This window comes from Euprymna scolopes, chromosome 1 (genome assembly GCF_053919585.1).
Source record: "Euprymna scolopes isolate OS-2025 chromosome 1, ASM5391958v1, whole genome shotgun sequence".
NCBI lineage: Eukaryota > Metazoa > Mollusca > Cephalopoda > Sepiida > Sepiolidae > Euprymna > Euprymna scolopes.
The window spans coordinates 125,178,683-125,206,397 of NC_136482.1; positions in this window are offsets into that span (position 1 = coordinate 125,178,683).

The window sequence follows — 27,715 nt, forward strand, 5'->3', positions numbered from 1 at the left end:
AAACAACTTTTTAAGTTTACTACGTAATGCTTGTTTTTAATAAAATATTGTGAAAAATATTTTGCATATATTCATGTTCCTACTAATATATGCATGCATGCAGATATATATATATATATATATATATATATATATATATATATATAGATATATATAGATATATATATATAAACAGAGAGACACACGGAGAAAGACATATACACGCATGTATACATATGTGTGTGTTCATGTGTAAATATTAAATATATATATATATATATATATATATATATATATATCTATATGCCTGTATATATATGTTTATACATATATATATATGCATATATATATATACATATATATATATATATATATAAAGAGAGAGACACACAGAGAAAGATATATACACGCATGTATATGTGTGTGTCTGTGTTTAAGTGTAAGTATAAAATATATATCTTAAAACCTTTATATGTATATTAATATATATATATGTGTGTGTGTGTGTGTGTGTGTGTGTGTGTGTGTGTGTATATATACAGAGATAGACAGGGCGAGAGAGAGAAAGAGTGGGAGTGAAAGATAGAATATTCAGAAGCAAAGTAAGTGAATCAGATCGAAATCAAGAAAAAGAACTAAACATTATGCATAGGCATTGTAATATTAGAACTTGTTCAGAGCCGAAAAAACAAACAGAGGAAATAAAATGAAATGTCGAGCGTTTCTAACGGATTTTATTACTCCTCTCGGCCTCTCGTTCATAAACGACGGAAATACCGCCGGCCGAGGTTAATTACTTAGCTTATGAACCGAGTGCTTTTTACGACATCTGTTTGCGTCCAACCAATGGAAATGTTTAGCAGAATGCTCGACCAGTGAACTTGTTTCTTGAAACCATTTTGCCTTTATGGACAACAGAGCCACCCATTATTTCTTGAGCTGCATAAGCAATGCGCTTTTTTTACGATTGTCGTTTTTCTGCCCTTTTAACAAGACTATTCCGGTTCTACTCTCTTGTATTACCGGTATTTTTTTGTTTGTTTATCTTAGATTTCTATATATTTTTTCACAAATAGATAATAATATTTTTAATAGATATCTCCATACATACCACACTTACCATCTAATATATATATATATATATATATATATATATATATATATACATATATACATATATACATATATATATGAGGTTACGCGTGTCTTCTATTATATGTATATACATATATATATATATATATATATCCGTATTTATATATATATATCCGTATATATATAATATATATATATAATATATATTATATATATATATATATATATATATATATATATATATATATATATATATATATGTGAGAAGGAGAGTATTTCTTCGAAACTCCGCGGATTAAGGACTATCCACTTATCTTGTGCTTCCTTTTTAAAATTAAATGTATTTTTAACTATTTTTCAAGATGTTTGTTACATGTTTTATTAATCATTTGTTCATATAAGTCCAATGTTAACAAATTCCTAATGAACCGCCCCCTTAAGTAAACACTTCAGCAAATCTCCACACTAACGTAATGTACGTGCAATAACCCTTATCCCTGAGTGGCTTCCGGGCCTTGACAAGTGGTGATCACTGTGTAAAATAAAATATATATATACGTATATATATATATATACACATATATATATATATATATATCCGTATTCACACTAATATATAGATATAAATATACATTATATATATATATTTTTCGTCTATCATTGCAAGGTGTGATCTTTATTCATATAGTTAATTCAATACCCTTTGTCTAATTTTTAGTTTATTGCCCCTATTTTCACCTCTAGATATTTAATTCTGTATAACAAAATCCATTATTTATGTTGACTACATCTTTCTATTATATCTTTCTGTTGCCATGTTCTTGATATTTTCTTTTTTATGTAAACTAAGACAAATGTCACATATTCGAAAACCATTACATACACTTTGAATAATAATAATAAAACACTAAATTACATCCTAAATACAATATCCCCTAAATCGCAACATCGGTAGAGAAAAGGATACATATTATCCCCTCTAAAGATTTATACTTACCAACACAATCGGCGACATTGAGAGGAATTCTACGTTATACGGGCCAAATTGTTCACACATACACAGATAGACCATTCTATTTTCAGTAGTAGAATAAAAAATATGTATATCTCGGAAAAATCAACTGCCTCTTATGTTTTTCAAAAGAGAGTCTCCAACCTGATAGATCATGAATTGTCATATTACCTTCAGCCTCTGCCCCATCGACGAGATGTTGCATACCTCTACCTGCTCTTAGTGTTTTAATGGTTAATGCTCCGAGGAACGGCAAGCATTGTGTCCCCACGACGTAAATACTCGCGACAAACCCGACAAGCAGCTAAATCCCAATCCGCACAGTAGAGATCCCTAGATGTAAGAGAGCTTTCTACTCCAGTATTCTCTTCCCCAGGCCCTCTAGACTATGAAATTCCCTTCCGGGTCCCTGATTCCCCAACTGTACTTACATGCAGATGTTCAAGTGTAACGTGAACCGTCATCTTGCTGCCTAATTCCCTACATAGTATCCTAGTAGCTTAGACCCCTGGTAGTAGCCCCCTACACCAAAGTGGCGACGTGCCTTGTTTGGGATGAAAATTAAATTAAAAAAAGATAATTCTAAACGAACACTTCAGAACATTACAGTGTTTCGTCGCTAGAAACAAACCTGCACAGGTGATTGTGATTTGCAAATTTTTTTTTTTTTAACATAGGCATTGCCACTTATCAAGGTAAAGATGCCACTCGTGGATAAGGGTTAAATTGTGTACAACAGTCAATTGAACAATACAATAATCGATAGAATGGAAATTCAGTAAATTTGTTAACTTAAGTGGAACGGTCCATCAAAAATTATTTTACGTTGGACATGAAGACAACCATATTGTAGTCAGCTGGAAAGCAGGAAAACGGAAGACAGTTCCACTAGCGTGCAGTTCAAGGAAAGTAGCTGTGTTCATGGAATCTACGTTTAGGTTTAGGCACAGATAAAGAGTGGGGGAATTATTGATAGTGTTATCTGTTAGACGGGTGTTTCTTGTGAGAATTTGGCGAGGGGGACGATAGATTGACGCTCAGTCGAGCACTTGCCATGGAAATAACGATGAAGCAAAAACAAACTCGGAACATCTCTTCTGTGAGAAAAAAAGGTTGCAGGGAAGAGAAAAGGGCATCTACGAGGCTATGAAGTCTATTTTGAACTCTATCACGGCAGGATAAGTTATTTCTCGCAGCTCCTGCGCAGATGTGGCAACAGTACTCTATCCTCGGACCTACCTGACTCTCATATAGACAGAGAATTGCATAAGCAGTTAGATATCTACTGGATCGATAGAAAGATCCGACCATTTTTCCAGCGGCCTTGGCAACGGATTTGATGAGTGTGTGCCATTTCAGATCAGGAGTAATGGTCAAGGCAAGAAGCTTGTCAAAACATGAGGCCTCCCCAAGACGAGAGCCACTCATTTCAATTCATGCCAGATGGGGATAAGATTGTTGATGATGTAAAGATAAATGTTGCGGTTTAGATGCATTAAAAGTAACTAGCAACTTCTGTCCCCGTTGTACCACGTGCTCAAGATCAGCGGAGAGAGTATCAGAGAGAACTTGGCCCTTTACGGTCTTAGATGTGCTACCATAGATGTATTCCATACTTTCACCCAACAAACTAATAACATATGCTGTCACGCTTAAGTTGAACTGGGATATACATTTTAAAGATTACTTGTGTATTCTGAGAATACATTCTTGCATAAAGAAAAACTCTTCCACAGGAGGCAATTGTACTAAAAACATACAAATATAATGATCGTTCAAAAACAGAACATTATATATTAACAAAATTAAATTATTCGAATTTTTCAGAAATACTATCGACTTATTTGAACAATTCAGCATGTAAACGTGCATTAGTAAAAAAAAATGCATAGCGTCGTGTAACACTCGGTAATCACACAAACATAAAAAAATTAATCAACTTCTTAACATGATGCATTCCTGCGAAAAAAAATAAAGCGTCTTTGAAGTATTGATAATCGCTCATAATCATAACAATTTAATACCGGAACCCTTAAAATTTTACTAAGGTTAATTCTAAGAAAATGTTTAAAAATTATTGATATTTTAACAGGCTTTTTTAGTTTTTCCTTTGCCCAGAAGGATCAATCATAAAATCTAAACAAACAAATATTGTTCTTTCCTCGCACGGACGAAACATTCACGAAATATAAACACAGCATTGGTTCAAGAATGTAAATGCACAAAATATCGACACACTCCACAAATCGGCCCTAAACTAATTCTTATACATATACCAATATTCAATTTTCTATTTTTGAGTGCTTATCAAGACTTAACGATGCTGCATTTGTTATATTGCATTTTTATTACTGTTCATGATTTGTTACATTCAAAGCTGTAATTAATCATGTCGGCACTTTCTTATTCGACCTTTCACATGAGTTGAACCACTAAAATATTAAGCAGGTATGCTTTGAAGTAAATTTTATTTGCTCCGGAAAAACTTATTGTTATATATTTGTTTTTTCTCACTTTCACTTCCTGTCAAGTATTTTATTTAAGTTTCTTTTTCTGGGCGATTATCGAGACTTCCTAGACGTTATCTTTGTCTGATTTTATCTCATAAACTTATGTCACAATGCTCAGATTATTACAGTATTATTTAGAAAAAAAGCTTAAATATGCAGAAGGGACAATTTTCTGTAATTATTCGCTACTCTCATCAAAAAGTTAAAACGATTACGTAAAACTGAAATTTATTTCAGTACTATTTTTAAAAGATTTGATTGCTCAGAAGAGGAAGATATCAACAACAAAGGGAAACAACCAGGACTACTTTTTTCTATTCTCGTTTTAATGTTTACGATGAAGGCCTTAAAATTGGCCATAAACAGATGTGCTAGAGCTGCTTTTGGATAAAAACAGAGAAGAAAAACGATAAAAGATTCTATCATCGGTAGAAAGCAGTTATGCCCCACTGATTTCGATCACTCCATAACTTCGAAACTTCTGTTTTTACTTATTAGTAATTTTCTAATGGAAGATTTTTCGTAACATTTTAAGTTGTATTTTTTTAGAATCCGCCACTACCTTCAGGTTATCGCTACAAACCACAATTGATCGCCAGTATTTAATACCGCTGGCAATCACAGACAGTGGCTTCCACTAGCTGCCAATGGCTAACCATGCCCGACAGTAGAAGCCGGATTATTTCATTTAGGGCACTGCCGTCAGTATCCGCTATTTTCCGGGAACAGCAGTAGCCAAAAATAACAACCGTAGTTTAATTTGTTTTCGGATACATTTTTTGAGAATTCTATTCTGTACCTCTGTCATGCTTCCACCGGGCAACGTCGGATAACGGGTTCTTCTAGTTGATTAAATAATTCTGAGTTCTTATTTTACTTTAAAAAAATGTATATTAAAAATACGGCAAGAACCTAGTTACCAACCTTTTATTATTTATCATTTACCTTCCTTAAACGCAAAGTTTTGCTTTCGACACGACATGTGATACATATAAAAAGGATAGAAATATATTTAAGTTCTACATATGAATATGGAAATGTGTATAGAGCGGAAACATTTAGTATTTTTAATAAATTGTGCTGGTAAAGGTAAATTGCAACGATCGGTATAGACTATAAGTTTCCAATAATGTTTCAGGTAGATTAGACATGATATTTACCAATTTTTTTCTACCGTTATCTCCTATACTTTACTTGTGATTCCAAATAAGTTCTTGTATGATTAAAACATTGTTTAAATATCTCCATGTAGAAGGAAGTAATACTTACTAATCAGGAAGGGAAATAAACAATATCTAACTTTAAGATAGATACTACTTGTCTATTTAATATTTTTACGAGGAAGTAAGCATTTATCAAGGCCAGAAGGTCAGTCGGGGTGAGGATTTAAGAATGTAAGTTGGTAGTGTAGTAATCGTTAATGGATTAGGTTGGCTGGAATTGAATTATCTAATGGAACTGTTCATCAAGAACTTGTTTACATTGAACTCGAAGGTTACGATATGGTAGGTAAACAGTGTGATACAGGCAGCCAATTTGAGGAAGAATTTTTTGTCAAGAAATATACATTTAGGATTTTGAACATGTACAGAGTTGTTTAACTTCATCTTGGTTCAGCCTATTAAATAATACGAACATGATTTATTTATGTTTCGCCATAAACGTATATTGTCGTTTTACAACACATCACTGATATTAGACTAACGGAGCTAATAAAGCCTGAGACATAATAACATTACCAACAGTAAGTAACTTTTTCCTATTATCTACCCTCTTTACTAACTACTGCGTGTCCCGAAAGAAGCTGACGAATTTCAAATTTGATTAACTTCCTTAATCTTTTAGTTATTCTTACCAATTTTCCCATGTAGAGGAGACTCTCTATCAATTTTTTCAGACATAGTAAGATATCATAGTCTCTTTAGTCTTATTTTATTTTCACAACTTAATATATGCTATGTTGTTCACAAGGTTTAATTTTAGTTATGAAATATGATGTTACGCAAATTCCACTAATTCCGATTACTTCATCCGCCGTGACTCCACACAATACTGTACATTTTGAAGGGGGTAATTTCCTTGTGCTGTTGCTGGGGATTTTCTGATCCCCAAATCCTGCAATGTTGCTTATTTATGAATCAATTAATATGAAAAGGGCATCGTAAGATATAATGATGTTTTTGATAAAGTCGGGTTCCCCATTGGAATAATCTTGGAATTGTCTGGCGTATTCCAGCCTTTTTTCTAGATCGTTTGACTGAAGCTCTTGCACCAATTAAATGTTATATAGAAATGTGCCCTTTTCATGAAGCATCCTGTGGAGAGATGATAGGGATACCCCAATTTGATATGATTCCCTTATTAATGATATAGATGGATCCTCGGCCACACTCTCTGCTAATCTCGGACGATTCTCATCACTTCTTGCCATACCTGGTCTATTAGATGTAGAGAGGTCACATACAGACTTTTTCTCCTGAAATCGAGCCTGGATAACTTTTATTGCATTGGGACTAGGGGAATTTCTTGTGTTGAAGTTTCGTCGAAATTCTCTTTGCATTTCTGATATTGATTCATTCAACGGAAAATAGGACTCTACGATAAATATCGAATTCTCAGTAGTGTAATGAGCTATTATCAATTTGGAAGGGTTACTCTAGAGGATCTGAAAAAATTAAATAAAAATATACAAAATTAAGTTATTGATTTTGTTTAGCCATCAGCATATTTTGGGACACCCTGTATAATAAGGAAAGAATTCGCATTATTTAATATCATACTGTTGCTTGCAGATTAGAATATTTATATCAGAGAGAGAGAGAGAGAGAGAGAGAGAGAAGGAGAGAGATTTCCCTTTTTACTAATTCTTTCCACGGAAAATTATTAATTACTTCATGATTTCCTACATCTGACTGATGGGAACGCCACACAATAATGTAATGCCCGCGTGTGTTAGTTTATCACCTTGTTATAGCATATCTGTCTATATGTATCCCCATTTGTTTGCATTGAATAGGTTGTTTTTAAACTTTGTTGCATTTAATTCAAATAAACGGAGGAAGAAAAGTTAACTTGTGACATTAAAAATAAATTTCCCGAATAATTCGCAGGGACAATCGGTTCTGTTGTGTATAATTATTTTATTTTTATATTTTATTTTATTATATTTTTACTTATTTATTTTATTTTATTATTTTTAAAACCAAACAAATCTAACCCTCTCTTTTTTTTCGTTTGTGCTCATATCATTCTATGTAATTTTATCTTATTTCTCACACATCTTGACCATTCTTGATTCACTTATTTTAAAACAATTTCCTGACAAATTTTTCTTTTTTACAATGTCACATCGACGTAGTAATGGGGTGGGGGAATCCCTATTTAGATTAATTAGATTACAGAAGAATTTTATTTAAGTACAATACTTAATATTAACAGCCATGGTGGGGAGCAAAAAAAACAAGTGCCGCCCAATTTAACTCTCACTATTCGTAACCTAAATATGCAGTATCTTAGCTGTGATACTAGAGCTATTTTTCCTGAGTTGATGCTATGCTCTGTGCGTGACCTTAATGTCTGCCTATAAATACAAAATACGAATTTCCGATCCGCAATGAACTAGTTCTTGTAACTGGAACAAACACCTAACTGCTAGCTACGAAATCCCAATATACATTTTACCTCCAAGACGATTACCTCTGTCTGACCTGCATGCGTAAAAAAAACCTTACCTGCCACTCTAAATCCTAATGTAGATGTGTTTCTTGTAAATCAATAACCCCTGTCCCTTGAAGGCTAACAATCTGCTCCTTCCTACCAAACCGCCACCTAACTCCTACATTTCACACCGTTTTGTACTGGAACCTTTAACTTCCAGCCCCTAACCCTCACATGCTAACTGCTTAGTCATCACTACACATCTATACAATTCTACCCTTTAGACATGCATTGGAATTCATCCCTATTCCAGCTGGTATTTAACAGCCAAAGTATGTACTCGGAAGCAAAGCACACCGCACTGCATTACACAACTATGTCTCCTCTTAGATAGCTTTGCAACGCTAATACGAAACTGAACCAATGCTCCTTGCTATGCTAAATGTCCATAACTCTTACTTGAAAGCTGAAAACATCTTCTCTCAATAATAGAAACTCACTTTGTACCTTCAACTTTATTCGCACCTACTAAAACCAGCCCATATATCTATTTACCAAATTACACATGACTCAAAACTTACTGTTTTATCCGTACTATAGTGCACTCGCATCTCATGCCCTGTTGTCATCTAAAATATAGTTTGGGCACAACTCGTAGTTCAATTCTTAACACCTACTCACACTTTAATGTTATACTAGACCCAAGCTGACATGAATAAAAAAAAAAAGAAAAATAATAAATATATATATATAAGAGAAAGCCTCAAACCACATTATATCCTAACAAGCCTCCTTACAATCATAGTTGCTTACACAGCATGAGATCTACTCAACCCCTTTATCCAGTAACAATGAAATAACAATGTCCCTAATTCAATTTGAGGAGTGTAACTATTTAGCAGATATATAGCCTCTACAAACTAACCCAATAACATTAACTAACCACGCGGGGTCGCAGAAATACCTGGATTAGAACCCAGGCGCGGAGCAAACCCTCTCAGTGGTGACGGACCCAGGAGATCTTTCCAGATCATCCGTCTAGGAGAAGGAAAACTCTGAAACTAAACCAAAGAGGAGGGAGGCCTCTTCAGTCTTGGATGACAACCTTCCTAGAGCTGGTGACTCAAACAAATTACCGGTTTGCAAACCTAAATTGCTTAAGGAGTAGATAGGTCCTGCCTATCGCCCGGCTTCCATACTCCTTCTTTGCCTATTAGTCAGGCGCAGAGATACTATCACAGTGATTCGACAGAAACACCCATTGGTAGATCTTGTTTCTTTTCTAGGGCAATGAACGCCGTTTCCCCCACTCCCAACACACCCCACCCCTAAAGCTGGGCACTTGAGAATCATTGAGTACCATATATGCCTGAGCAATTAGATTGGGTTGACCTTCCTCTGATGGGTTGAGGGTACCGGATTGACAGTTACTGGCTGCTGTTTCCGACTGGTAGTACAGGAGCCCTAACTCTTTGGTAGCGCTTAGAGCGGCTGCTCCATCAGCAGTTGAATAATATCGGGATGTTTGCAGTGCCATGGCCCGCATGGAAAGGGACCCTGCACTCATCCCCGGTGGGCTTTCCTGAGGCCACAGTCCTAGTTGATGGAGGGTCAGCTGATGGTCTACTTGTGATGCATGTGTGATATTCTGCATAACCTCATGTTCGGCTTCCCCTAACCTAACTGAAACTCGTTAAAAATGATGACAGTACAATCTAAAAATAAGCTTAAACCAGGCTTAGGGTCAAACAAATCCAACTTGCCTCCTCCCTTGAGGCTTGCATTCACAAATATCCGTGGGCTTAGAACTAATTTAGCTGATGTTGAAGCATTTCTCCTAACAAATACCGCGGATATCTTAGCACTAAGTGAGACTAACCTACACTCCTCCATCGCCTCTAACTACTTTAACATGCCTGGATATCTCCCACTCTGCCGTAAGGACTCTGACAGACATATGCACGGACTTGGAGTTTACATTCGTAATACCCTTCCCTTGATTAGAGAAACAAACCTAGAAACGGATGATCAAGCTTTTATGTGCTTTAGACTAATCATGCAACACAACATTAGCTACTTTTACTTTCTCTACCGCTATCCCTCGACCCAAGACTGCACCATAAGAAACAAAGTATCTGACAGCATAGACACAACACTCTCCTTTGACACTAGCGCCCAAGTACATGTATTTGGTGACTTTAATGTTCATCACAAAACTGGCTTGGATACTCCACTTACACAGATGCAGCAGACAGCGAAACTAATAGCTTCTCTGTATCTCACTCCCTATCGCAAATTGTTAGTTTTCCAACCCGCTTCCCTGATCAGGAAGAACAACACGCATCACTATTACATCTGTTTTTGACCACAGTTCCTGATGACTGTGTAACGAAAGCCGACAACCCACTTGGGAACGCTGATCATGCGGTGATAATGGTTGAAATCGCTCTAAACTCTAGACTCAAAACTGAAGAGACAGTGCTCAAAACAACGAGATATTATAAAAAGGCTGATTGGGAAGCCATCAGAGATCTTATCAGAGACGCCAATGGGGAAATATTTTTTCTCTTCCTGCTGAACAGTGTGCAACCGAGACCACTGAATGGTTCAAAACTGCAATCGAAGCGCATGTTCCAATGCGGAAATTCTATAGCAAGCCCTACTCTCCCCAATGGTTTACTTCGACTTGCGCAACTGCCATTGCCCAAAGGCAGCATGCATTCCGCAGGTTTAACCGACATAAGTCCAGTTCAAACAGACAGAAGTACATAGAAGCTAGAAGTAACGTTAAGAAAGAAATAGCGACAGCTCAGAGGGAATTTACGGAAACCACTAAAAAACGCATCGAAGCACAAAAACTAGAAACTCGTGACTTCTGGAAAATCTACAACAGTGTAGTAAATAATGGGCAATCAACAATTCCCCCACTAACCAACAATCACGAGGTTCTTTGCTCAGCAACCGAGAAGGCTAACATGCTTGCCAGTCGGTTTGCCTCAAACTCCACACTGGACCCTCTAAACCACCCCTACCTCAATTTCCTATGCGGACAGACGCCACGCTTGACGATCTAATAATAATAACCCCTGCTCAGGTGCATGCTATCATAAAAAAACCTTGACACTTCAAAAGCATGTGGACCCGACCTCATCCCAGCTGTGCTATTAAAAAAGTGCTCAGCCGAAGTAGCTCTTGTTCTCTCCAAACTCTACAACAAATGCCTTAATGAATCTTGCTTTCCGGGCTGTTGGACAACTGCTTCTGTGGTACCAGTATTCAAGAATTCTGGCGAAAGAACTGACCCATTAAATTATCGCCCTATTAGCCTCCTCCCACTTTTTGCCAAAATATTTGAGACCTTAATTAACCATGCTCTAGTCCAGCACCTTACAGATGCTAAACTTCTGACCGACCAACAATATTGATTTAGACAAGCCCGTTCCACAGCAGACATCCTCACTGTAATCTCCGAACGCATATACCATTCACTGGACAAGGCGGAAGAGGGCAGAGCGGTAGCTTTAGATATATCCAAGGCTTTTGACAGGGTATGGCATAAGGGTCTCCTCAGGAAGATTAGATCATACGGTATCACTGGTAGAATACTTACCATAATTAAATCCTTCTTAGATAAAAAGAAAAATCCAGGTTGTCCTCGACGGTCGTACATCTATACAATATGATATAAATGCGGGAGTGCCCCAGGGATCTATCCTTGGACCTCTGCTGTTACTGATATTCATAAATGACCTCCCCGACAAAATTGCCTCTGAGATGGGTATATATGCTGGTGACACCACACTCTATAGCAGGCACGACAGGAAAACAAATGAACATATATCTAAAGTAATGGCAGAAACACTAGAGTAGTGGAATGGGGACAAAAATGGATGGTCACGTTCAATGCCGCCAAGAAAAAACTGGTTTCATTCAATAATTATAAGAAACCTTCTCTACCACCTATAGCAATGACCAACGACTCTTTATCTGAGAGTACGTCTCTCAAGCTCCTTGGCCTAACGTTCACAGGAAACATGAGCTGGAACAATTACATCGAGTGCATTGCCAGGGCCGCTGCGAGGAAGGTGGGCTCTCTCTACCGTGCTAGAAAACTTCTAACACCCGAAAGTATCCTGTACCTCTACAAGGCCACTATTCGCCCATGTATGGAGTATTGCTGTCATATTTGGGCTGGGGCATCGGCTACAAGTCTCTCGCTCCTTGACAGGGTTCAAAAGAGAGTCGCAAATCTGATAGGCCCTAAACTGGCATCTAAGCTCCAGCCTCTGTCCCATCGTCGAAACGTTGCATCCCTCTGCCTGTTCTACAAGTATTATAATGGTGAATGCTCTGATGAACTGCAAGCACTTGTGCCCCCACGACGTAAACACCCTCGACAGACCCGACAAGCAGCAAAATCCCACCCCACACTGTAGAGATCCCTAGATGTAAAAGATCTTTCTACTCCAGTATTTTCTTCCCCAGAACTGCTAGACTTTGGAATTCCATTCCAGGTCACTGCTTCCCCAACTGTACTGACATGCATAAGTTCAAGTGCAACGTGAACCAACATCTCGCTGCCCAAATCCCTACATAGTACCCCAGTAGATGTTTCCCCTGATAGTAGCCCCCTACACCAAAATGACAATGTGCCTTGTTTGGGGTGAAAATGTAATAAAAAAAAATAAAATAAAAATAAAAAATAATCAGACAATAGTTATTTGTTTTCCGATGTTGACATGGTCTTGTTTATGACTCCTCCCGCATAATGCCGCACGCTGATAATTACGCTCTACTTTTATATTTACTAGGTTTCTTTTGCTGTATTCAAACAATGTCATGCTGAGGCATAATTTGAATAGTCAGATAATGAGAAAATAAAATTGATTATTGTTTAACTTTTGCTATAAAATTTAACAAGAATATACATTTTGGATTTTCATTGTGAACATCAATTCCTTATTTGAAAAGATATAATCTTGTTAGTGGGGAAAATAGAAACTACAGTTTAAAAAAGTTTTAAAAAAACAAAAACAATGAAACTAATTACAAATCCATCAAACCGATAGTTTTTTTTTTTTTTAATTTGGTAAACAACAGATTAGCAATTATTTCGTGTCATTATCTCATGTTTGCTTCTGAAACTACCTTAATTAAAATTGGAATAAATCTGATTATAAAATACATCAGCATTTACGCAAAATATTGTGATTTGTTCCTGGTCTCGAAAAATGTTATTGAATCATTTTTAGATCCGTCGTTGACACCTCCAAAAAACGAAAATATATCGCAGCCATCCAAGATCCAAGAATGTTGTTGATCAAGATAAGTCTCTGTCTGTTTGTCTGTCTTTTTCGCGCAATCTACCTCTCGCTCTGTATATCTATCTGTCTATGCTGCGACATTGAACATATTGAACAATGACGCAGAAATGCTTGTTACACTTACCGCCTCTTTAACAATACTTTTCGATGTACACCTGTTCGAATTTTCACTTTTTCCTAGAGGAAATGAACTGCTATAGAGGAAGCCGCCTTTGTTAAACTTCGAGAAGAAGTTCCCCCTCAGAAGTGCAAGAGAAAATGTACATCTAATATGTTATAACAAATATTCTATTGATTGGGGTTCGTTTTATCGCTTGAAAATCACCATGTTTCAAATGCCATTCTTCACTTGTATTAATCCCAAATACGTATGAATATAAACGGTTTCTGCTGTATCTTGGCTGTACTACTTCACAATCTAATTGAGGATTACTCGTTCTCTTTTCTACATTTTGCTATTGACAGACGAACTGTTGCTACCTGATTATATTGTATAATTACCTTCCTGTAAGATTCTCGAAAACGCATTAATCTCGTCTCTTCGTAAAAATTCACAGAAGGGGGTTTTCTAACTACAACCAAACAAAATAACCTTATTTATCTCCCTTTTCTAACCCTCCCTCTCTCATTTTCGCTCCTCACTAGTTCTAATAATCTCTTTACTGAAAAAGAGGAAAAATCTTTCTTTTCCATGGAACAGGATATCAGTTGCCTGTTTCTTAACGACAACAACACAATCATATTCAATTCTAATATAAACAAATACTTATAAACAGAAAAAAATTAGGAGAATGAAAGCAGAGGTATACAATTATCCTAATCTATAAGGAAAAAATAAGCTCACCTGTGTTAAAATGACCAAAATAACGAACTGTTATATATTTACTAATTCGTAAAGCTTACTGACAGTATTCTTTATTTCTATAAAAGGAATTATTGTGTAAAACTGTTAAGTTATCCATATACCTGAAGATTAGTTGTTTTCTCAATTTGACATTGGCAGTGAACACATAATATTTGTATTATAAACTTGTAAACATAGACTTTTTACGTACTTTTTAATAGATATGCGAGCGACTACAAAAAGGTAAACAAATTGCGTCTTCATTTAATATGCAGACTACATTAAATGTGTAACCTTTTTGTGGTTTATTATGAGATTATTGGTTTTATCTAAATATTAGGTAAAATTCTATTCATCACTAGTTTCTATATTCGGCGTGATTGCGTCGAATTTGTGATAAAATCTTTATAACATATTAAATATTGTGTATATGCATCTAAAACAAAGCTCCTATCTTTACATCATAAACCCTCTGATCCCCATCTGGCATCAATTGAAATGGACGGCTCTTGTCTCGAGGAGACTCCATGTTTTGCTAAGCTTCTTGGTTTGACAAGCACATCGCCTGCTGCCAAGGTCGCTGGGAAAATGGTGGAATCCTTCTACCGCTACAGAATATATGTCACTAATTATGCACTTCTCTATCTATATAAAAGCCCAGTACGTTCAAAAATGGAGTAATGCTACCACATCAAAGCAGGAGCTGCTAAAAACAGCCTATCCTGCCGTGACAGACTAAAAGATAGACTTCATTGTTTAGTTGTGAATGCCCTTTTCTCTTCCCTGCAACCTCTCTCCCACAGAAGAGCCGTTGCGAGCCTATCCTTGATTCATCGTTACTTCCATAGAAAGTGCTAGGCTGAGCTCTAATCTGTGGTCCCCCATCGCCAATCTTTCACGAAAACCCCTCGTCTAACTGAAACCACTAGCAATAATTTTACCCACTCTTTATCTGTGCCTTAATCAAAACGTAGATTCCATGAACAAAGCTTCTTTCTTAGAACTGCAGGCCTGTGGAACGCTCTGCCGCTTGCCTGTTTCCCCCCTGACTTCAACTTAGATGTCTTCAAGTTTAACATAAACAAATTTCTGATGAACCGCCCCCTTAAGTAATGTCACTTTATCAAATCTTCAATACTAACGAATAATACGAGACTACCTTATTGATTGCTGTACAGACAATAACCATTATACCCGAGTAGCTTATGGGCCTTGATAAGTGGTTGCCTCCATGTATATATATATATATATATATATATATAGAGAGAGAGAGAGAGAGAGAGAAATAAAGAGAAAGAGAAACAAACACGTTTGTAAAAAATTACCAGTCTTGACGACAAAGAACAAAAATTGAATTGTAGCACCTGTAGAACACATACTATATATATGGATTTTTGCCCGAAGGCAAAAAAAAAAAAGACCTGTAGCACATTTACTCTTTGATTTGTAGCTCCGGCAGAAATAGCTGCCATGGAGTCAAAAAGGAAAAAAATGAAAAAGAATTACAATATATCGCATTATAACCATTGGCGAATTGGCTATATAATCTTCAATAAAATATATGCATCCATTAAAATCTAATGTGTATACGTATTTTACAAGAAGACCATGTCGGTCGTCTTACAAATATGTTAAACGGTAAGGTTTTGTTTAATTGTGGGTGCTTCAAATCGCATGTTATAATGGTGGAATTGTATCATTGAAGTCAAACCATAGATACCTTAAAAGAAATATATCCAAATGTATTAATTATTAAATAAGCCCTGTATAATTTATTAATTATTTTATAATATTTAGAACGAAAGTGTGTGTTTAGATCTATTTTATGTTGTTGTTATATTAATACTTTTCAGTGCTGAACATGACGGTTCTTTAATTTTTCTATTATTTATTCATTTTTATATAAAAAAACCTGACTGAAAAACTATGAATAATGTATTATTATTATAATCATAAATAAGGTTATATATATATATATATATATATATATATATATATATATATATATATATATATAGAGAGAGAGAGAGAGAGAGATAGACAATATATATATATATATATATATATATATATATATATATATATATATATATATATATTTAAATAAGTAATTATGATATTATAATCATTTTTACATTGATTATTTCCTATTATTATATTAGTTTATTAAAGTAGCCGATTAATATGATTTATATTGACAGTAAATTAAATTTATTCAAGATTGTTTTTTTCCCAATTAGTAATAGTCAGATAACCTACTTTCTAATTTCCGGTGTGTCTATTTCAGGAAGCCTGTACAATGCAAATCAGTTCCATCGCTTGTTTCACTCGCGCCTATAATCTCCTTCCCATATGATCTTTGTATCACGTTTTTCTGATTTTTCCTCTTGTATTTTATACGAAAATTATAATAAAGAATTATTGGAATTATTTTTATTTTCAAACCATTGTTCAAAACACATTTTGCGGTAATTTTTAAAAGAATTATTGAAAATACGTTAAAAAATTTTTATTATGATTTTTTTTTAAATTAGTTTAATTTTTTTAAGAATTATTGAAAAAGCTTTTTGCGCTCTTCATTTAAAGAATTATTGAAAAGATTTTAATAGCTAAGTAATGTATTATGTGGTTTATGACGCAATTGCAGCCACCGAACTTTGTATCATCAAAACAGTAATAAAAAAGTTACGGGACGAAAGTCCGCACACGTTTAGTACAATGCGATGGTTGACAAGACGCGGTTTAATAGCAAACAGACTAATCTGTCGGAAGTGTACAGATCAATGGAGAATGAATATTCAATGTCAAAATAGCAAGGTATGTGGTAATGTATTTATAGGGGGTATTTCTCATGTGGATATAAATTCCGTAAATTTACCGAATGTCCTCTACATTACGGGCTTAAATAATGTACAAACACACTCACCTGATTAGGTATCTAATTATTGTAACTAACCGAAACTTGCTCATATATTTGTAGAGATATAGAAATGCTTATGTAATCAGAATAAAATATTATATACGGTGTAACTTCACGAAGTTTCTAGATTTTTCTTATCGCATGGGTACAGTTATTGATAGCACATACTAGTCTCCTTCGAAGTAATATCATTCGGCTGCAATGCACTTTCTGTAGAGTCCCAAAACTTGTGGCAGGCCTCATGAACGCCTTGTTAGCGTTTCAATGACTTACGTCAAAATTTTTACCATCTTTCCTGAAATTGTCTCGTAATGATAGCATCTAAGATTTTTCTTGAGCATAGAAATAACAAAATATCACAGAGCGCAATGTCTTGATATTGGGATGGCGAGAAATTTTCAAGATGTCCTTCTTGATCAAATACACTATGACAAAGATAGAATTGTCCACTGCACTCTTATGGCAAATTTTGCGCAAGTCTTCTGCATCTTCACTACCTTGTAAATATGTGTGCGTACAGTTCACATAGTACATATAATATATTTACTTACAATGTCTCTCTTTTTTGTGCGGCAAATGTCACTTCCTACATTGATCCATCGAACATGAAGCACTAGTCTGTAAGTATAAAACTTATTATTTATAATACGTAATTAATTATATATATAAATATATATATATGTGTGTGTGTGTGTGTGTGTGTGTGTGTGTGTGTGTGTGTGTGTGTTGGTAAATGTAGTTATGTCCCTATAGAAACATAATCAATGAAATTCTTATTTGGCCAATCAGCTTTGATATAGTGATTTTCTTTCTATCATATATCAACATTCATCACGCATTACGGGTCTACTTTTAATTTCTTATGTTCTTGCATAACTGTCAACGACGGACACTTTTGCTAGTATATATATATATATATATATATATATATATATATATATATATATATATGTATATATATATTTATATATATGTATATATATATTTATATATATATATATATATATATATATATTTCTCGGTATTGAATGTGGATGAATGAATATTTCTCGCTCATATATTTTTTTAGTCATCGAAATTTGTGGAATCGCCGATTTCTTAACTAACTCGATTTTTTGCCTGCTCTAGTTTTCGACGGATATCGATGCACCGAGCAGAATCTTCACATGCAACCCATCAGTTCCTCAGTGCACAGTATCTCGTACTCTATATTGCAGTATATACAGAGTGGCTGCTAGAAAAGTGGGGAATTTTTCAAACACCGATTTATTTTTACAAAGAATACTTTTTGAAAAGTTGTTCAAATACAAATGTTAGATTATACTCATAGATACTAAAAATATCGTCCCGGTACATCACTACAGCGTCAAATAACGATTTATTTTTACACCACTCCCACGGCTCCTATCAAAAATAGCAATCACGCATTTTATTCATGATCAATGGAGAATGAATATTCAATGTCAAAATAGCATTCGCATTTCCCGCTTTTCTATCGAGCACCCTGTAGAATGCACTGTTCAGTTTTTAATAAAATTAAATTTTATATACAATGGCTAAAATTAATTTTTAAATGTGAAATACAGCATTATGCCTTAATTGTGTTCTATACTAAAACGTTTAACTGAACACGCTACTGCCATATCCAGGAATTTAATCTTGATCTTATATGCCACGACTTACTGTTTGCTTTAATTTAAGCTTGGAATAAAAAATGTAAAATACTGTGCCGCAATTATGTTTTTAAAAGAAACATTAATTTGAATAAACCCCTATATATCAAAACACTTACTGTTGATTTTATATGACGTGTCTTTCGGCTTGCGCGGGTATAAAACTTAACAAAAGCGTATTTTACGCTGTGTAAGGTGTCAATTTTGACCCAAATCACTACTTCATGCTTTTATTTTGATTATCAATAATTTTTTGGAGGACAAGTTGTGTGCTTATGATGCTTATGATGCGTCAATCTTAATTTTAATCACATCAGCTCTTTTGAAGGATTTATTAAAATGAAGTAGAAAGAGCGTACTTCATTATACCTTCTTTACATCTCTTGTCATGTCTTCGCGTGGTCTCTGTAACCGACATCGTAGCACCTGGAATAAAAACACTCTCATGCATAGAACCGACGCAAGTCTTATTTTTCAGGACAATTAGAACTTTATTCAGTTTTACAGTTGAATATCGCGTCCATGTTGCTGCCTTAGAAAGTGGGTAGGAATTCAACTATCGCTTCATCTGTCATCCACCTCCGTCCTCTCTCGTTGCTCCTAGGAGTTCTCAATCTTTTCAGTCTAGACTGTAGACAATACACTCTAAATCCTGTCTAACAAGTGCACGTGCGTCCTTTATTAACTTAATGCTGTGTATGTGCGACTGTAACCTCCGTTTACCGGTTTTCAGATAAAATAACTCATTGATCCGTGGTGAAATTCCTTTGCTGCATGCAAGTGTAAGCGTTTTCAAGGTAGTCAATGAGTTTATATGAATATGTCAGCCTCATCCATTTAACCTCTCTGCACTCAACACAAACCACGTGTTCAACTCAGTACAACATTATTAATACTAATCATACTTATAGAATACATTCCAATCAAAATCCTAAGAACACTTCCAGGCACATAAAATACCTTCATATGGAACATCATAAAAATTGACAAGGCCGTTTTCAAATAATTATGGAACGAACTGACACACATACACAGGCACACACAGAAAAATATTCATTTCATATAATAGTTCGGATATAACTAAATATATGTATAATGTCGTCAAAGCTGTCTCTGTGGTGGACTTCCGATCTTTCAACCAGCGGCAAATGTAATTTCTTCATTGATCGTTTCGAAAGCATGAAGCACTAGTTTGTTAGTATAAAACTTATCATTTTTAATATATATATATATATATATATATATATATATAAATATATATAAATATATATATAAATATATATATATATATATATATATATATATATGTGTGTGTGTTTTATTTTTTTAATCTGTTTGGCTGTTTTTTTTTAAATCTCTTTACTACATATGTTTCAGATGTTGGACCATGCTTACGATCCAACAGCCCACCCTTTTTTCCAATAACTAACAGCCACTTCTGCGAGCCTGAGGAGGCTGCTGGATCGTAAACATGGTCCAACATCTGAAACATATTTAACCATAAGCCAGATAATAGTAATAAAAAATAAAACACATATTTGCTCTGCAATAGTATTAAGCGCTCTCTTACAGCTTTTACTAATTACCAGTGTTACCATATATATATATATATATATATATATATATATATATATATATTATATATATATATATATGTATATATTTATATATATGTATATATGTATATATATATATATATATATATATATATATATATATATATATTAGAAGAATGGTAATTAATAAAAATCTGAAGAAAGTGCTTAATACTGTTGTAGTGTTAATATGCGTTTTATTTTTTATTACCGTATTTTTCTGTTTAGTTACATCATTATTTCAGCTACACGACCGTTTTTTTCGCCATCAGATGGCTCCTTCAGACTTTTATAGAGACTGTTACATAAACGAACATCTCTGTAAAAGTCTGAAGAAGCTACCTGACGGCCAAAAAAACGGTCGTGTAGCTGAAACAATAATGTAACTAAACAGAAAATTACGGTAATAAAAAATAAAACGTATATATATATATATATATATATATGGGTATATATATATATATATATATATATATATATATATATATATATATATATATATATATACGTTTTATTTTTAAAACACTCGCACGACGCCAATAAAAAATAGCAATCAGGAATTTTATGTCTAAGAAGGAAGAAAGCATTGCGATTTGTAACTAACTATTATGAACAAAATGATAGAGTCTACAAAAATGCTTTAATAGAAATCGCTCCAGACACAGTAGGAAGCCGCAATATAAAGTTCTAAAAATATTAATATTCACTATAAAAGAACACCTAGCCAATTATATATGTTCACTACAGAGGTTTCTACATTAAAAAAAAACAATTCTTTAATATTTGTCTAAACGTCCCTGATGGAATTACTGGACTTAGAGACGAAATAAGAGATTCCGTAATATTTTCTGTAAGTGTAACTTTTATAAATGTAATTATATATTTGGTCTTTAACATTCAAATATTCACCGTCAATGGCTACACGACACCTGCTTCGTTATACACACTTAGCGTAAAAAAATCGTAATACACCGTTAGCGTAAAGAAAAGATACAGAAGCAATAATGTCTATCTTGATGTGAAGAAATCTCATATACTAATGACGTACTTTTGTTTGATTTGACATTCTAATCACTCAACCACCAATAAAAACATAAACAGGAACATATTCTCAAACAGTGGATACTATTAGTAGTATGCGTCTTTTTTATATCGAATGTGGCATATAAGGGGCGGATTATAAATAACGCGGATGTTACTACGATCTTCCTCTGTTATTACTTGCACAAGAAATAAATACATCAAGATTATATGCTATATACCCGTATACCAACTTTTACATTGATCGCAGTAAATGTCTCATAGCGAGTAAATTGATATACTACTGCGATTGTTAATGGTACTAATAGTTTTCCGAATATTAACAACTGCAGAGCCTACATTAACTGATCTAAGTGTTATGCACTTTAGATGATGGAAGACTGCTTAAATATCTGTCTAGGTCTCTCTCTCTCTCTCTCTCTCTCTCTCTCTCTCATAGTTAGTTTTCATTCTTTGACTAAGCATAATACTATTTCCATATCCTAATGCTAAAGTGTGTATCTCTACTCTGCTGCCTATTTTATACAAAAGCGGTGTTGTGATCTCTCTATCCTTATGTTACCGTTAGCCGCTCGACTGAGCTTCAAATATTGACACTTACTTAGCAACAGCATAATATATTTTTCTTCATCGCTTTCCAAAATTATATTTTTATCCGTCCCTCTGTCTAAAAACGCCAGTACCCTCAATATATATTATATCTTAAGAATTACAAGGAGTGAATTTTCTTTATTCAATTTTCACCCCAAACAAAGCACAGTGCCACTTTGAAGAAGGGAGCTACTATGTTGCGGGGTTATTATACAGGAAGCTGAGCAGTGTACATTACACTTGAACGTATGTACGTCAGTACAGTCGAGATAACAGAATGCCTCAAAGTAGCTACAGCGTCTAACTGCTCTGGAGAAGAAACTATTTGAATAGAAAGCTTCCTTACAGCTAGGGGTATCTATTGTGTAACGGGTGGATTTAGCTGCTTGTCGGCTTTGTCGGAGATATTTACATCGAAGGAGTACAAGAGTTTGTAGTTTGTCAGAGCATTAAATATTAAAATACTTGTAAAACAGGCAGAGGGATGCAATATCTCGCGTAGATTTAGATGGTAGTTAAGGACCTGTCATGTTGGCGACTCTCTTTGAAACCTTCTCCAGATGTGAGAGACTAAAAGTAGATGCATCAGCCCAAATGTGAGAACAGTACTCCATACATGGTCGAATGGCAGCCTAATAGAGATACAGGATACTTTAGGCGTAAGTAGTAAGTTAGAGAGATCCCACCTTCTTTGCAGCAGCCTTGGAAATACTCTTAATATATCTGTTGCAACTCATGTTCTCTGCAAACATTATGCCGATGAGTTTAATAAAAAAATAACTTTCAGGTATCGTGGTATTGGGCATTGCTATTGGTGGAGGAGAAGGTTATGTGTAATTATTAAAGCAACCAAGCGTAGTCATGGCAGCATTGAATGTGACCACTAAATAATATCCCCATTCAACTACAAACTAGAGGTGTTCATCTAGTGTTTCCTCATGCCTGTTATAGAGCGTGGTGTCCTCAGAAAATACATCTCGGAGACAATTACATCAGAGAGATGATTTATTAACATTAGGAATAATAAAAGTCTAAGCCTAGACTCCTGAGGTACTCCCGCATTTATAGCATATTGTTTTGATGTACGACCCTCGGAGATAATCTGGATTCTTCTTTTAATTAAGAAAAATGTAATTACCTAATGTATTCTTCCAGCAATACAATATGATTTGATTTTACTGAGAAGACCATCGTTCCCTACCCTGTCAAAAGCCTTAGATATCTGGAGGGGTACCACTCTACCCTACCCTGATTTTTCCAGTTTATGGTATATACGTTCAGATATTACCGTTAAGATATCTGCTGTGGAATGGGCTTTCCTAAATCTATATTGTTGGTGGGTCAGAATTTTGCAGCTGTAAGAGGATTGACTAGAGCTTGATTAATAAGGGATATAAGCCAGTTAAACAGATTCCTATATTTTGTCGGAAAGCTCGAAGAGCATTTAGGGCGGATAATTAAATGGACCAGTTCTTTCGCCAGAGTTCTTGAAAACCGGTAACACAGTCAGGGAAGTAAGATTCATTAAAGCATTTGTTGTAAAGTTTGGATATAACTGGAGCAACCTTGGCGGATAATTTTTTATTGCTAGACATTTCGATAATACCGTGCACTTGAGAGGGGGTATTTTCATATCATCTTGTGTGGCGTCTTTACTCAAAGGAAACTCAGGGAGGGAGTGGTTTACTGGGGACAATGTTAAGTTTAAGACATACCGACTTGCAAACATGTAAGCCATCACGGTTGCCGTTCAAACAACCTCATGATCTTTGATAGTCGGGGGATTGTTGGCGCCCCATTATTTACTACACTGTTGTAGATTTACCAAGAATCACGGTTCCTAATTTCTGTGCTTCAATGCGTTTTCTGGTGGTTTTGGTATATTCTCTCTTAGCTGTCGCTATTTCCCTCTTACAATTACTTCTATCTTCTATCAATTTCTCTCTGTTATAACTCGACTTATGTCAGTTTAATCTGCGATGCGTATGCTGACTTTGAACAAAGGCAGCTGCACAAGTAGAAATAAATCATCGAGGAGAGTGGAGCTTACGTTAGAATTTCCACATTGGAACATGTTCTTCACTTGCAGTTTGAACTATTCAGTGGTGTCATTCGCGCAATATTTAGCGGGAAGAGAAAATATATTTTCTTAATAAGCCTTTTTATAATACCTCATTGGTTGGATCAGTGGGTCTTCAGTTGACGGTCGAGAAGGGCGATTTCTATCATTATCACAGCGTGATCAGCATTCCCGTGTGAGCTGTGTGGAATTGTCACACAATCATCGAGAACTATGGAAAGAAATATATCTAGTAATGAGGCATGTTTATCTTGCTGGTCTGAGAAACTTGTAGGAAATGAAAACGGCTGAGTTGGAAATGAGATCTAGAGAAATTATGTGGTGTACAACCAGTTGGCTCTGTGTAAGTAGAGAATCCAAGCCAGGCACTGTGTTGGACATTAAAGTCAACAAATACATGTATTTGTACGAAAGTATCGAGGGAGAGTGCTGCATCTATGGTGTCAGAGATCTTGTTTATTAAGTTACAGTTCTTGGTTGAGGGAGAGCGATAATAAAATACTAATAGCTAATGTTATGATGCCTGTTATATATGAAGAACACAAAGGTATGGTCGTCTTATTCTAGTTTTCTTTCTGTAGTAAACGGGAGGGGGGTTAAATAATGCGATATTCTCAAGTGTATACAAATTGATAAGAACGAATTCTGATGAAGACACGTACTTATCGAGAAGTACTCCTTGTTAAATCGTCTAAATAATATTTCGTCAGTCGACACCGGTTATGTCGTCAATCTTAGTGGCAACTGTGGTCCAAATAATTAGCTATTAAACACTTAGCCCAATGTATTCTGAATTGTTTAGCATAGACCAATAAACGCAAGAAAAAAGTCATACACAATATCAAAATAAACTGCATGCTTTTCAGAATTGTATGAAGACAATAGTATGAGAGAATAATGGCGGTGGGTTTAGCGCTGTTTTGTTTACATGAGTATAACGTCATATTTTATGGATAACCTTATTCTTACAAAAATACGAATAAAACATATGCCTTTGTTGATTTCAGTCGAAATTGATATCTTCTAGTAAAGACAAGTGCTTTCCGAGGATATGTTATCCACATCTGTTTAATTGAAGCAGCTGATAAAAGAAATTAATCTAAATGATTTCTATGAATATTAGATAAAGATTCTATCAGGTTTTTTCGGTAATGCCGTACGTTTTGCTGTTTTCGTTAATAACTCTGCCTGTCACGTATCCTACATTGTTTTTTATGAACGATATAAATATATATATATATAGATATATATATATATATGTATATATATAATATGTATATATATACTATTATACGTATATATATATATATATATATTATATGTATGCATATATTATATGTATGTATATATATATTATATGTATGTATATATATATATATTATATGTATGTAGGCATATGTATATGCTTGTATATTTATATATATATATATATCTATGTATATATATATACATATATATATATATGTATTTTTAATGAATAAGATATTAGTTCGCAGCTTTGTTGTAAATATATTATCAAAATATATTACTCCAATCGCTTCTTTTTGGAAACTTTTCTCGATTCATATACAGTTAGCTATATATATATTATTACTGACTAAATGTTTTTTTAACGAATGATAAAAAGTAATTTTTTGTATAGTTTCAAATGTTAAAAACTTCAAAGACTATATATTGAGTGTTTGAATATGTATGGCTAGGTTCCCTTCCTCTTATTTGGATACTTTTCTGGTAGCAAAGGTACTAAAGATTTTTTTCTGATAAAATACAAAAATAATTATCAAAAAACATTTTAAATATGGTCACTAAAACTAGATTGCAAGCTAGGTCTGGGCAGTCCTCAGAACTAGTGAGTTCCCCTAGGGCTTACCACCCAAGGAGGTCGGAGATGTCTCGACAGGGTCAAGCCGTTGTCATTAGTAATATAGAAGTAGGAACTCCTTCTTTCGAAGTGGCAAATGGGACGTGTTCGGCCGAAAATAATTTTAAGGTTGCTCCTTGTGGAGCACCCTTATGTAAAACTTGTAATATTCTTATAACATCTAAAGAATATAAGTCAAATGTGACTAATAAAATTTATTATGTTATAAATCATTCTAAAGAAGATTTGTCATGTAGGTCCCAAAATTTGGTCTACCTGTTGTCCTGTAAAAACTGTAATTTACAATACGTAGGAGAAACTTTAATGCGTCTAAATAAACGCATGAATTTCATAGGACTAGAACTAAGGGATGTATTCATGTTGTTAAACATTTTAAAGAAACCTGTAGTCAGTCGTCTTTTTCCGTACAAATAATTGAAAAAATTAAATGTAATGGATATAATAGCCTAGGTAATGTAGATAACGATATCCTAAGGATGCGTCAGGATAAGGAAGACGATATAATTAAAAAATGCGAGCAATTTACCCATATGGGTTGAATATTAAAGTTAAAAAAAATAATTACAAGATTCTGAAATTATAGGTAGATTATATCCAGCTTTGCCTCCCTACGGTATTAGAGATAGAACTCATGTTAATAGAAATAATAGAACATCAGTTATTTCATGCGAGGATTTTTTTTAGTAAAATTAAAGATATTATTATTAATAAAATTTATGAGTCGTTCAATTATATAAGAAAGTTGCTTAATCAAACAAAAAAGAAAGTTTTGAAGGAAATAGCATCTAAAATATTATTACAACCGGATATGATATATAAGAAGGACTATTTCATTCAATTGTATGAATATATTCTAGATATAATTGATACTAAATTATATAAGCAACCAGTGAACGATATAAGAAAGAAACCTAAATATGTTTGTGTAGTTTTGTATGAAAATAAAGGTTTTGATGATGTAAATTTACCTAAAATATTTAATAAACAAAAAACTATACAATTACTACCAAATGAGTTCCAGAAAAAAGATAAAAAACCAATAGTTACATATGAACTAGGGCCAACAATACGCAATAAGATTTTTAATTATAAGAAAACGGTAGAACATATAAATATAAAAGAAAATAATATAAATATTTCAGAATGTGATTGTAATTCCTCTCCGTTCTGTAATAATGAGATAAAACATGTAATTACAGGAGATTTAAATATAGTAAATAATCCTAAATTAAGAAAACTACTTAGTAAGGGTCCAAATTATAGAGAACCTAAATGCCTAAATTACACTAAATGCGTTAAAGAAGTAACTAAAGCACTAGAAGGTTTTAATGTGTCTATGGTAAAGAAATATAAATTAGCACAGTCTACGTTTGATGCATGGAAAAATAGTATACTTGAATGCGTAAATAAAAGGTTAAACATATAAAACAATTTAAACACCATAGAAAAACCAATCCTCTTTTAAAAAAATTCAGAAATACGGGAGGAACTTAAAATACTTCAAGAAAAGTT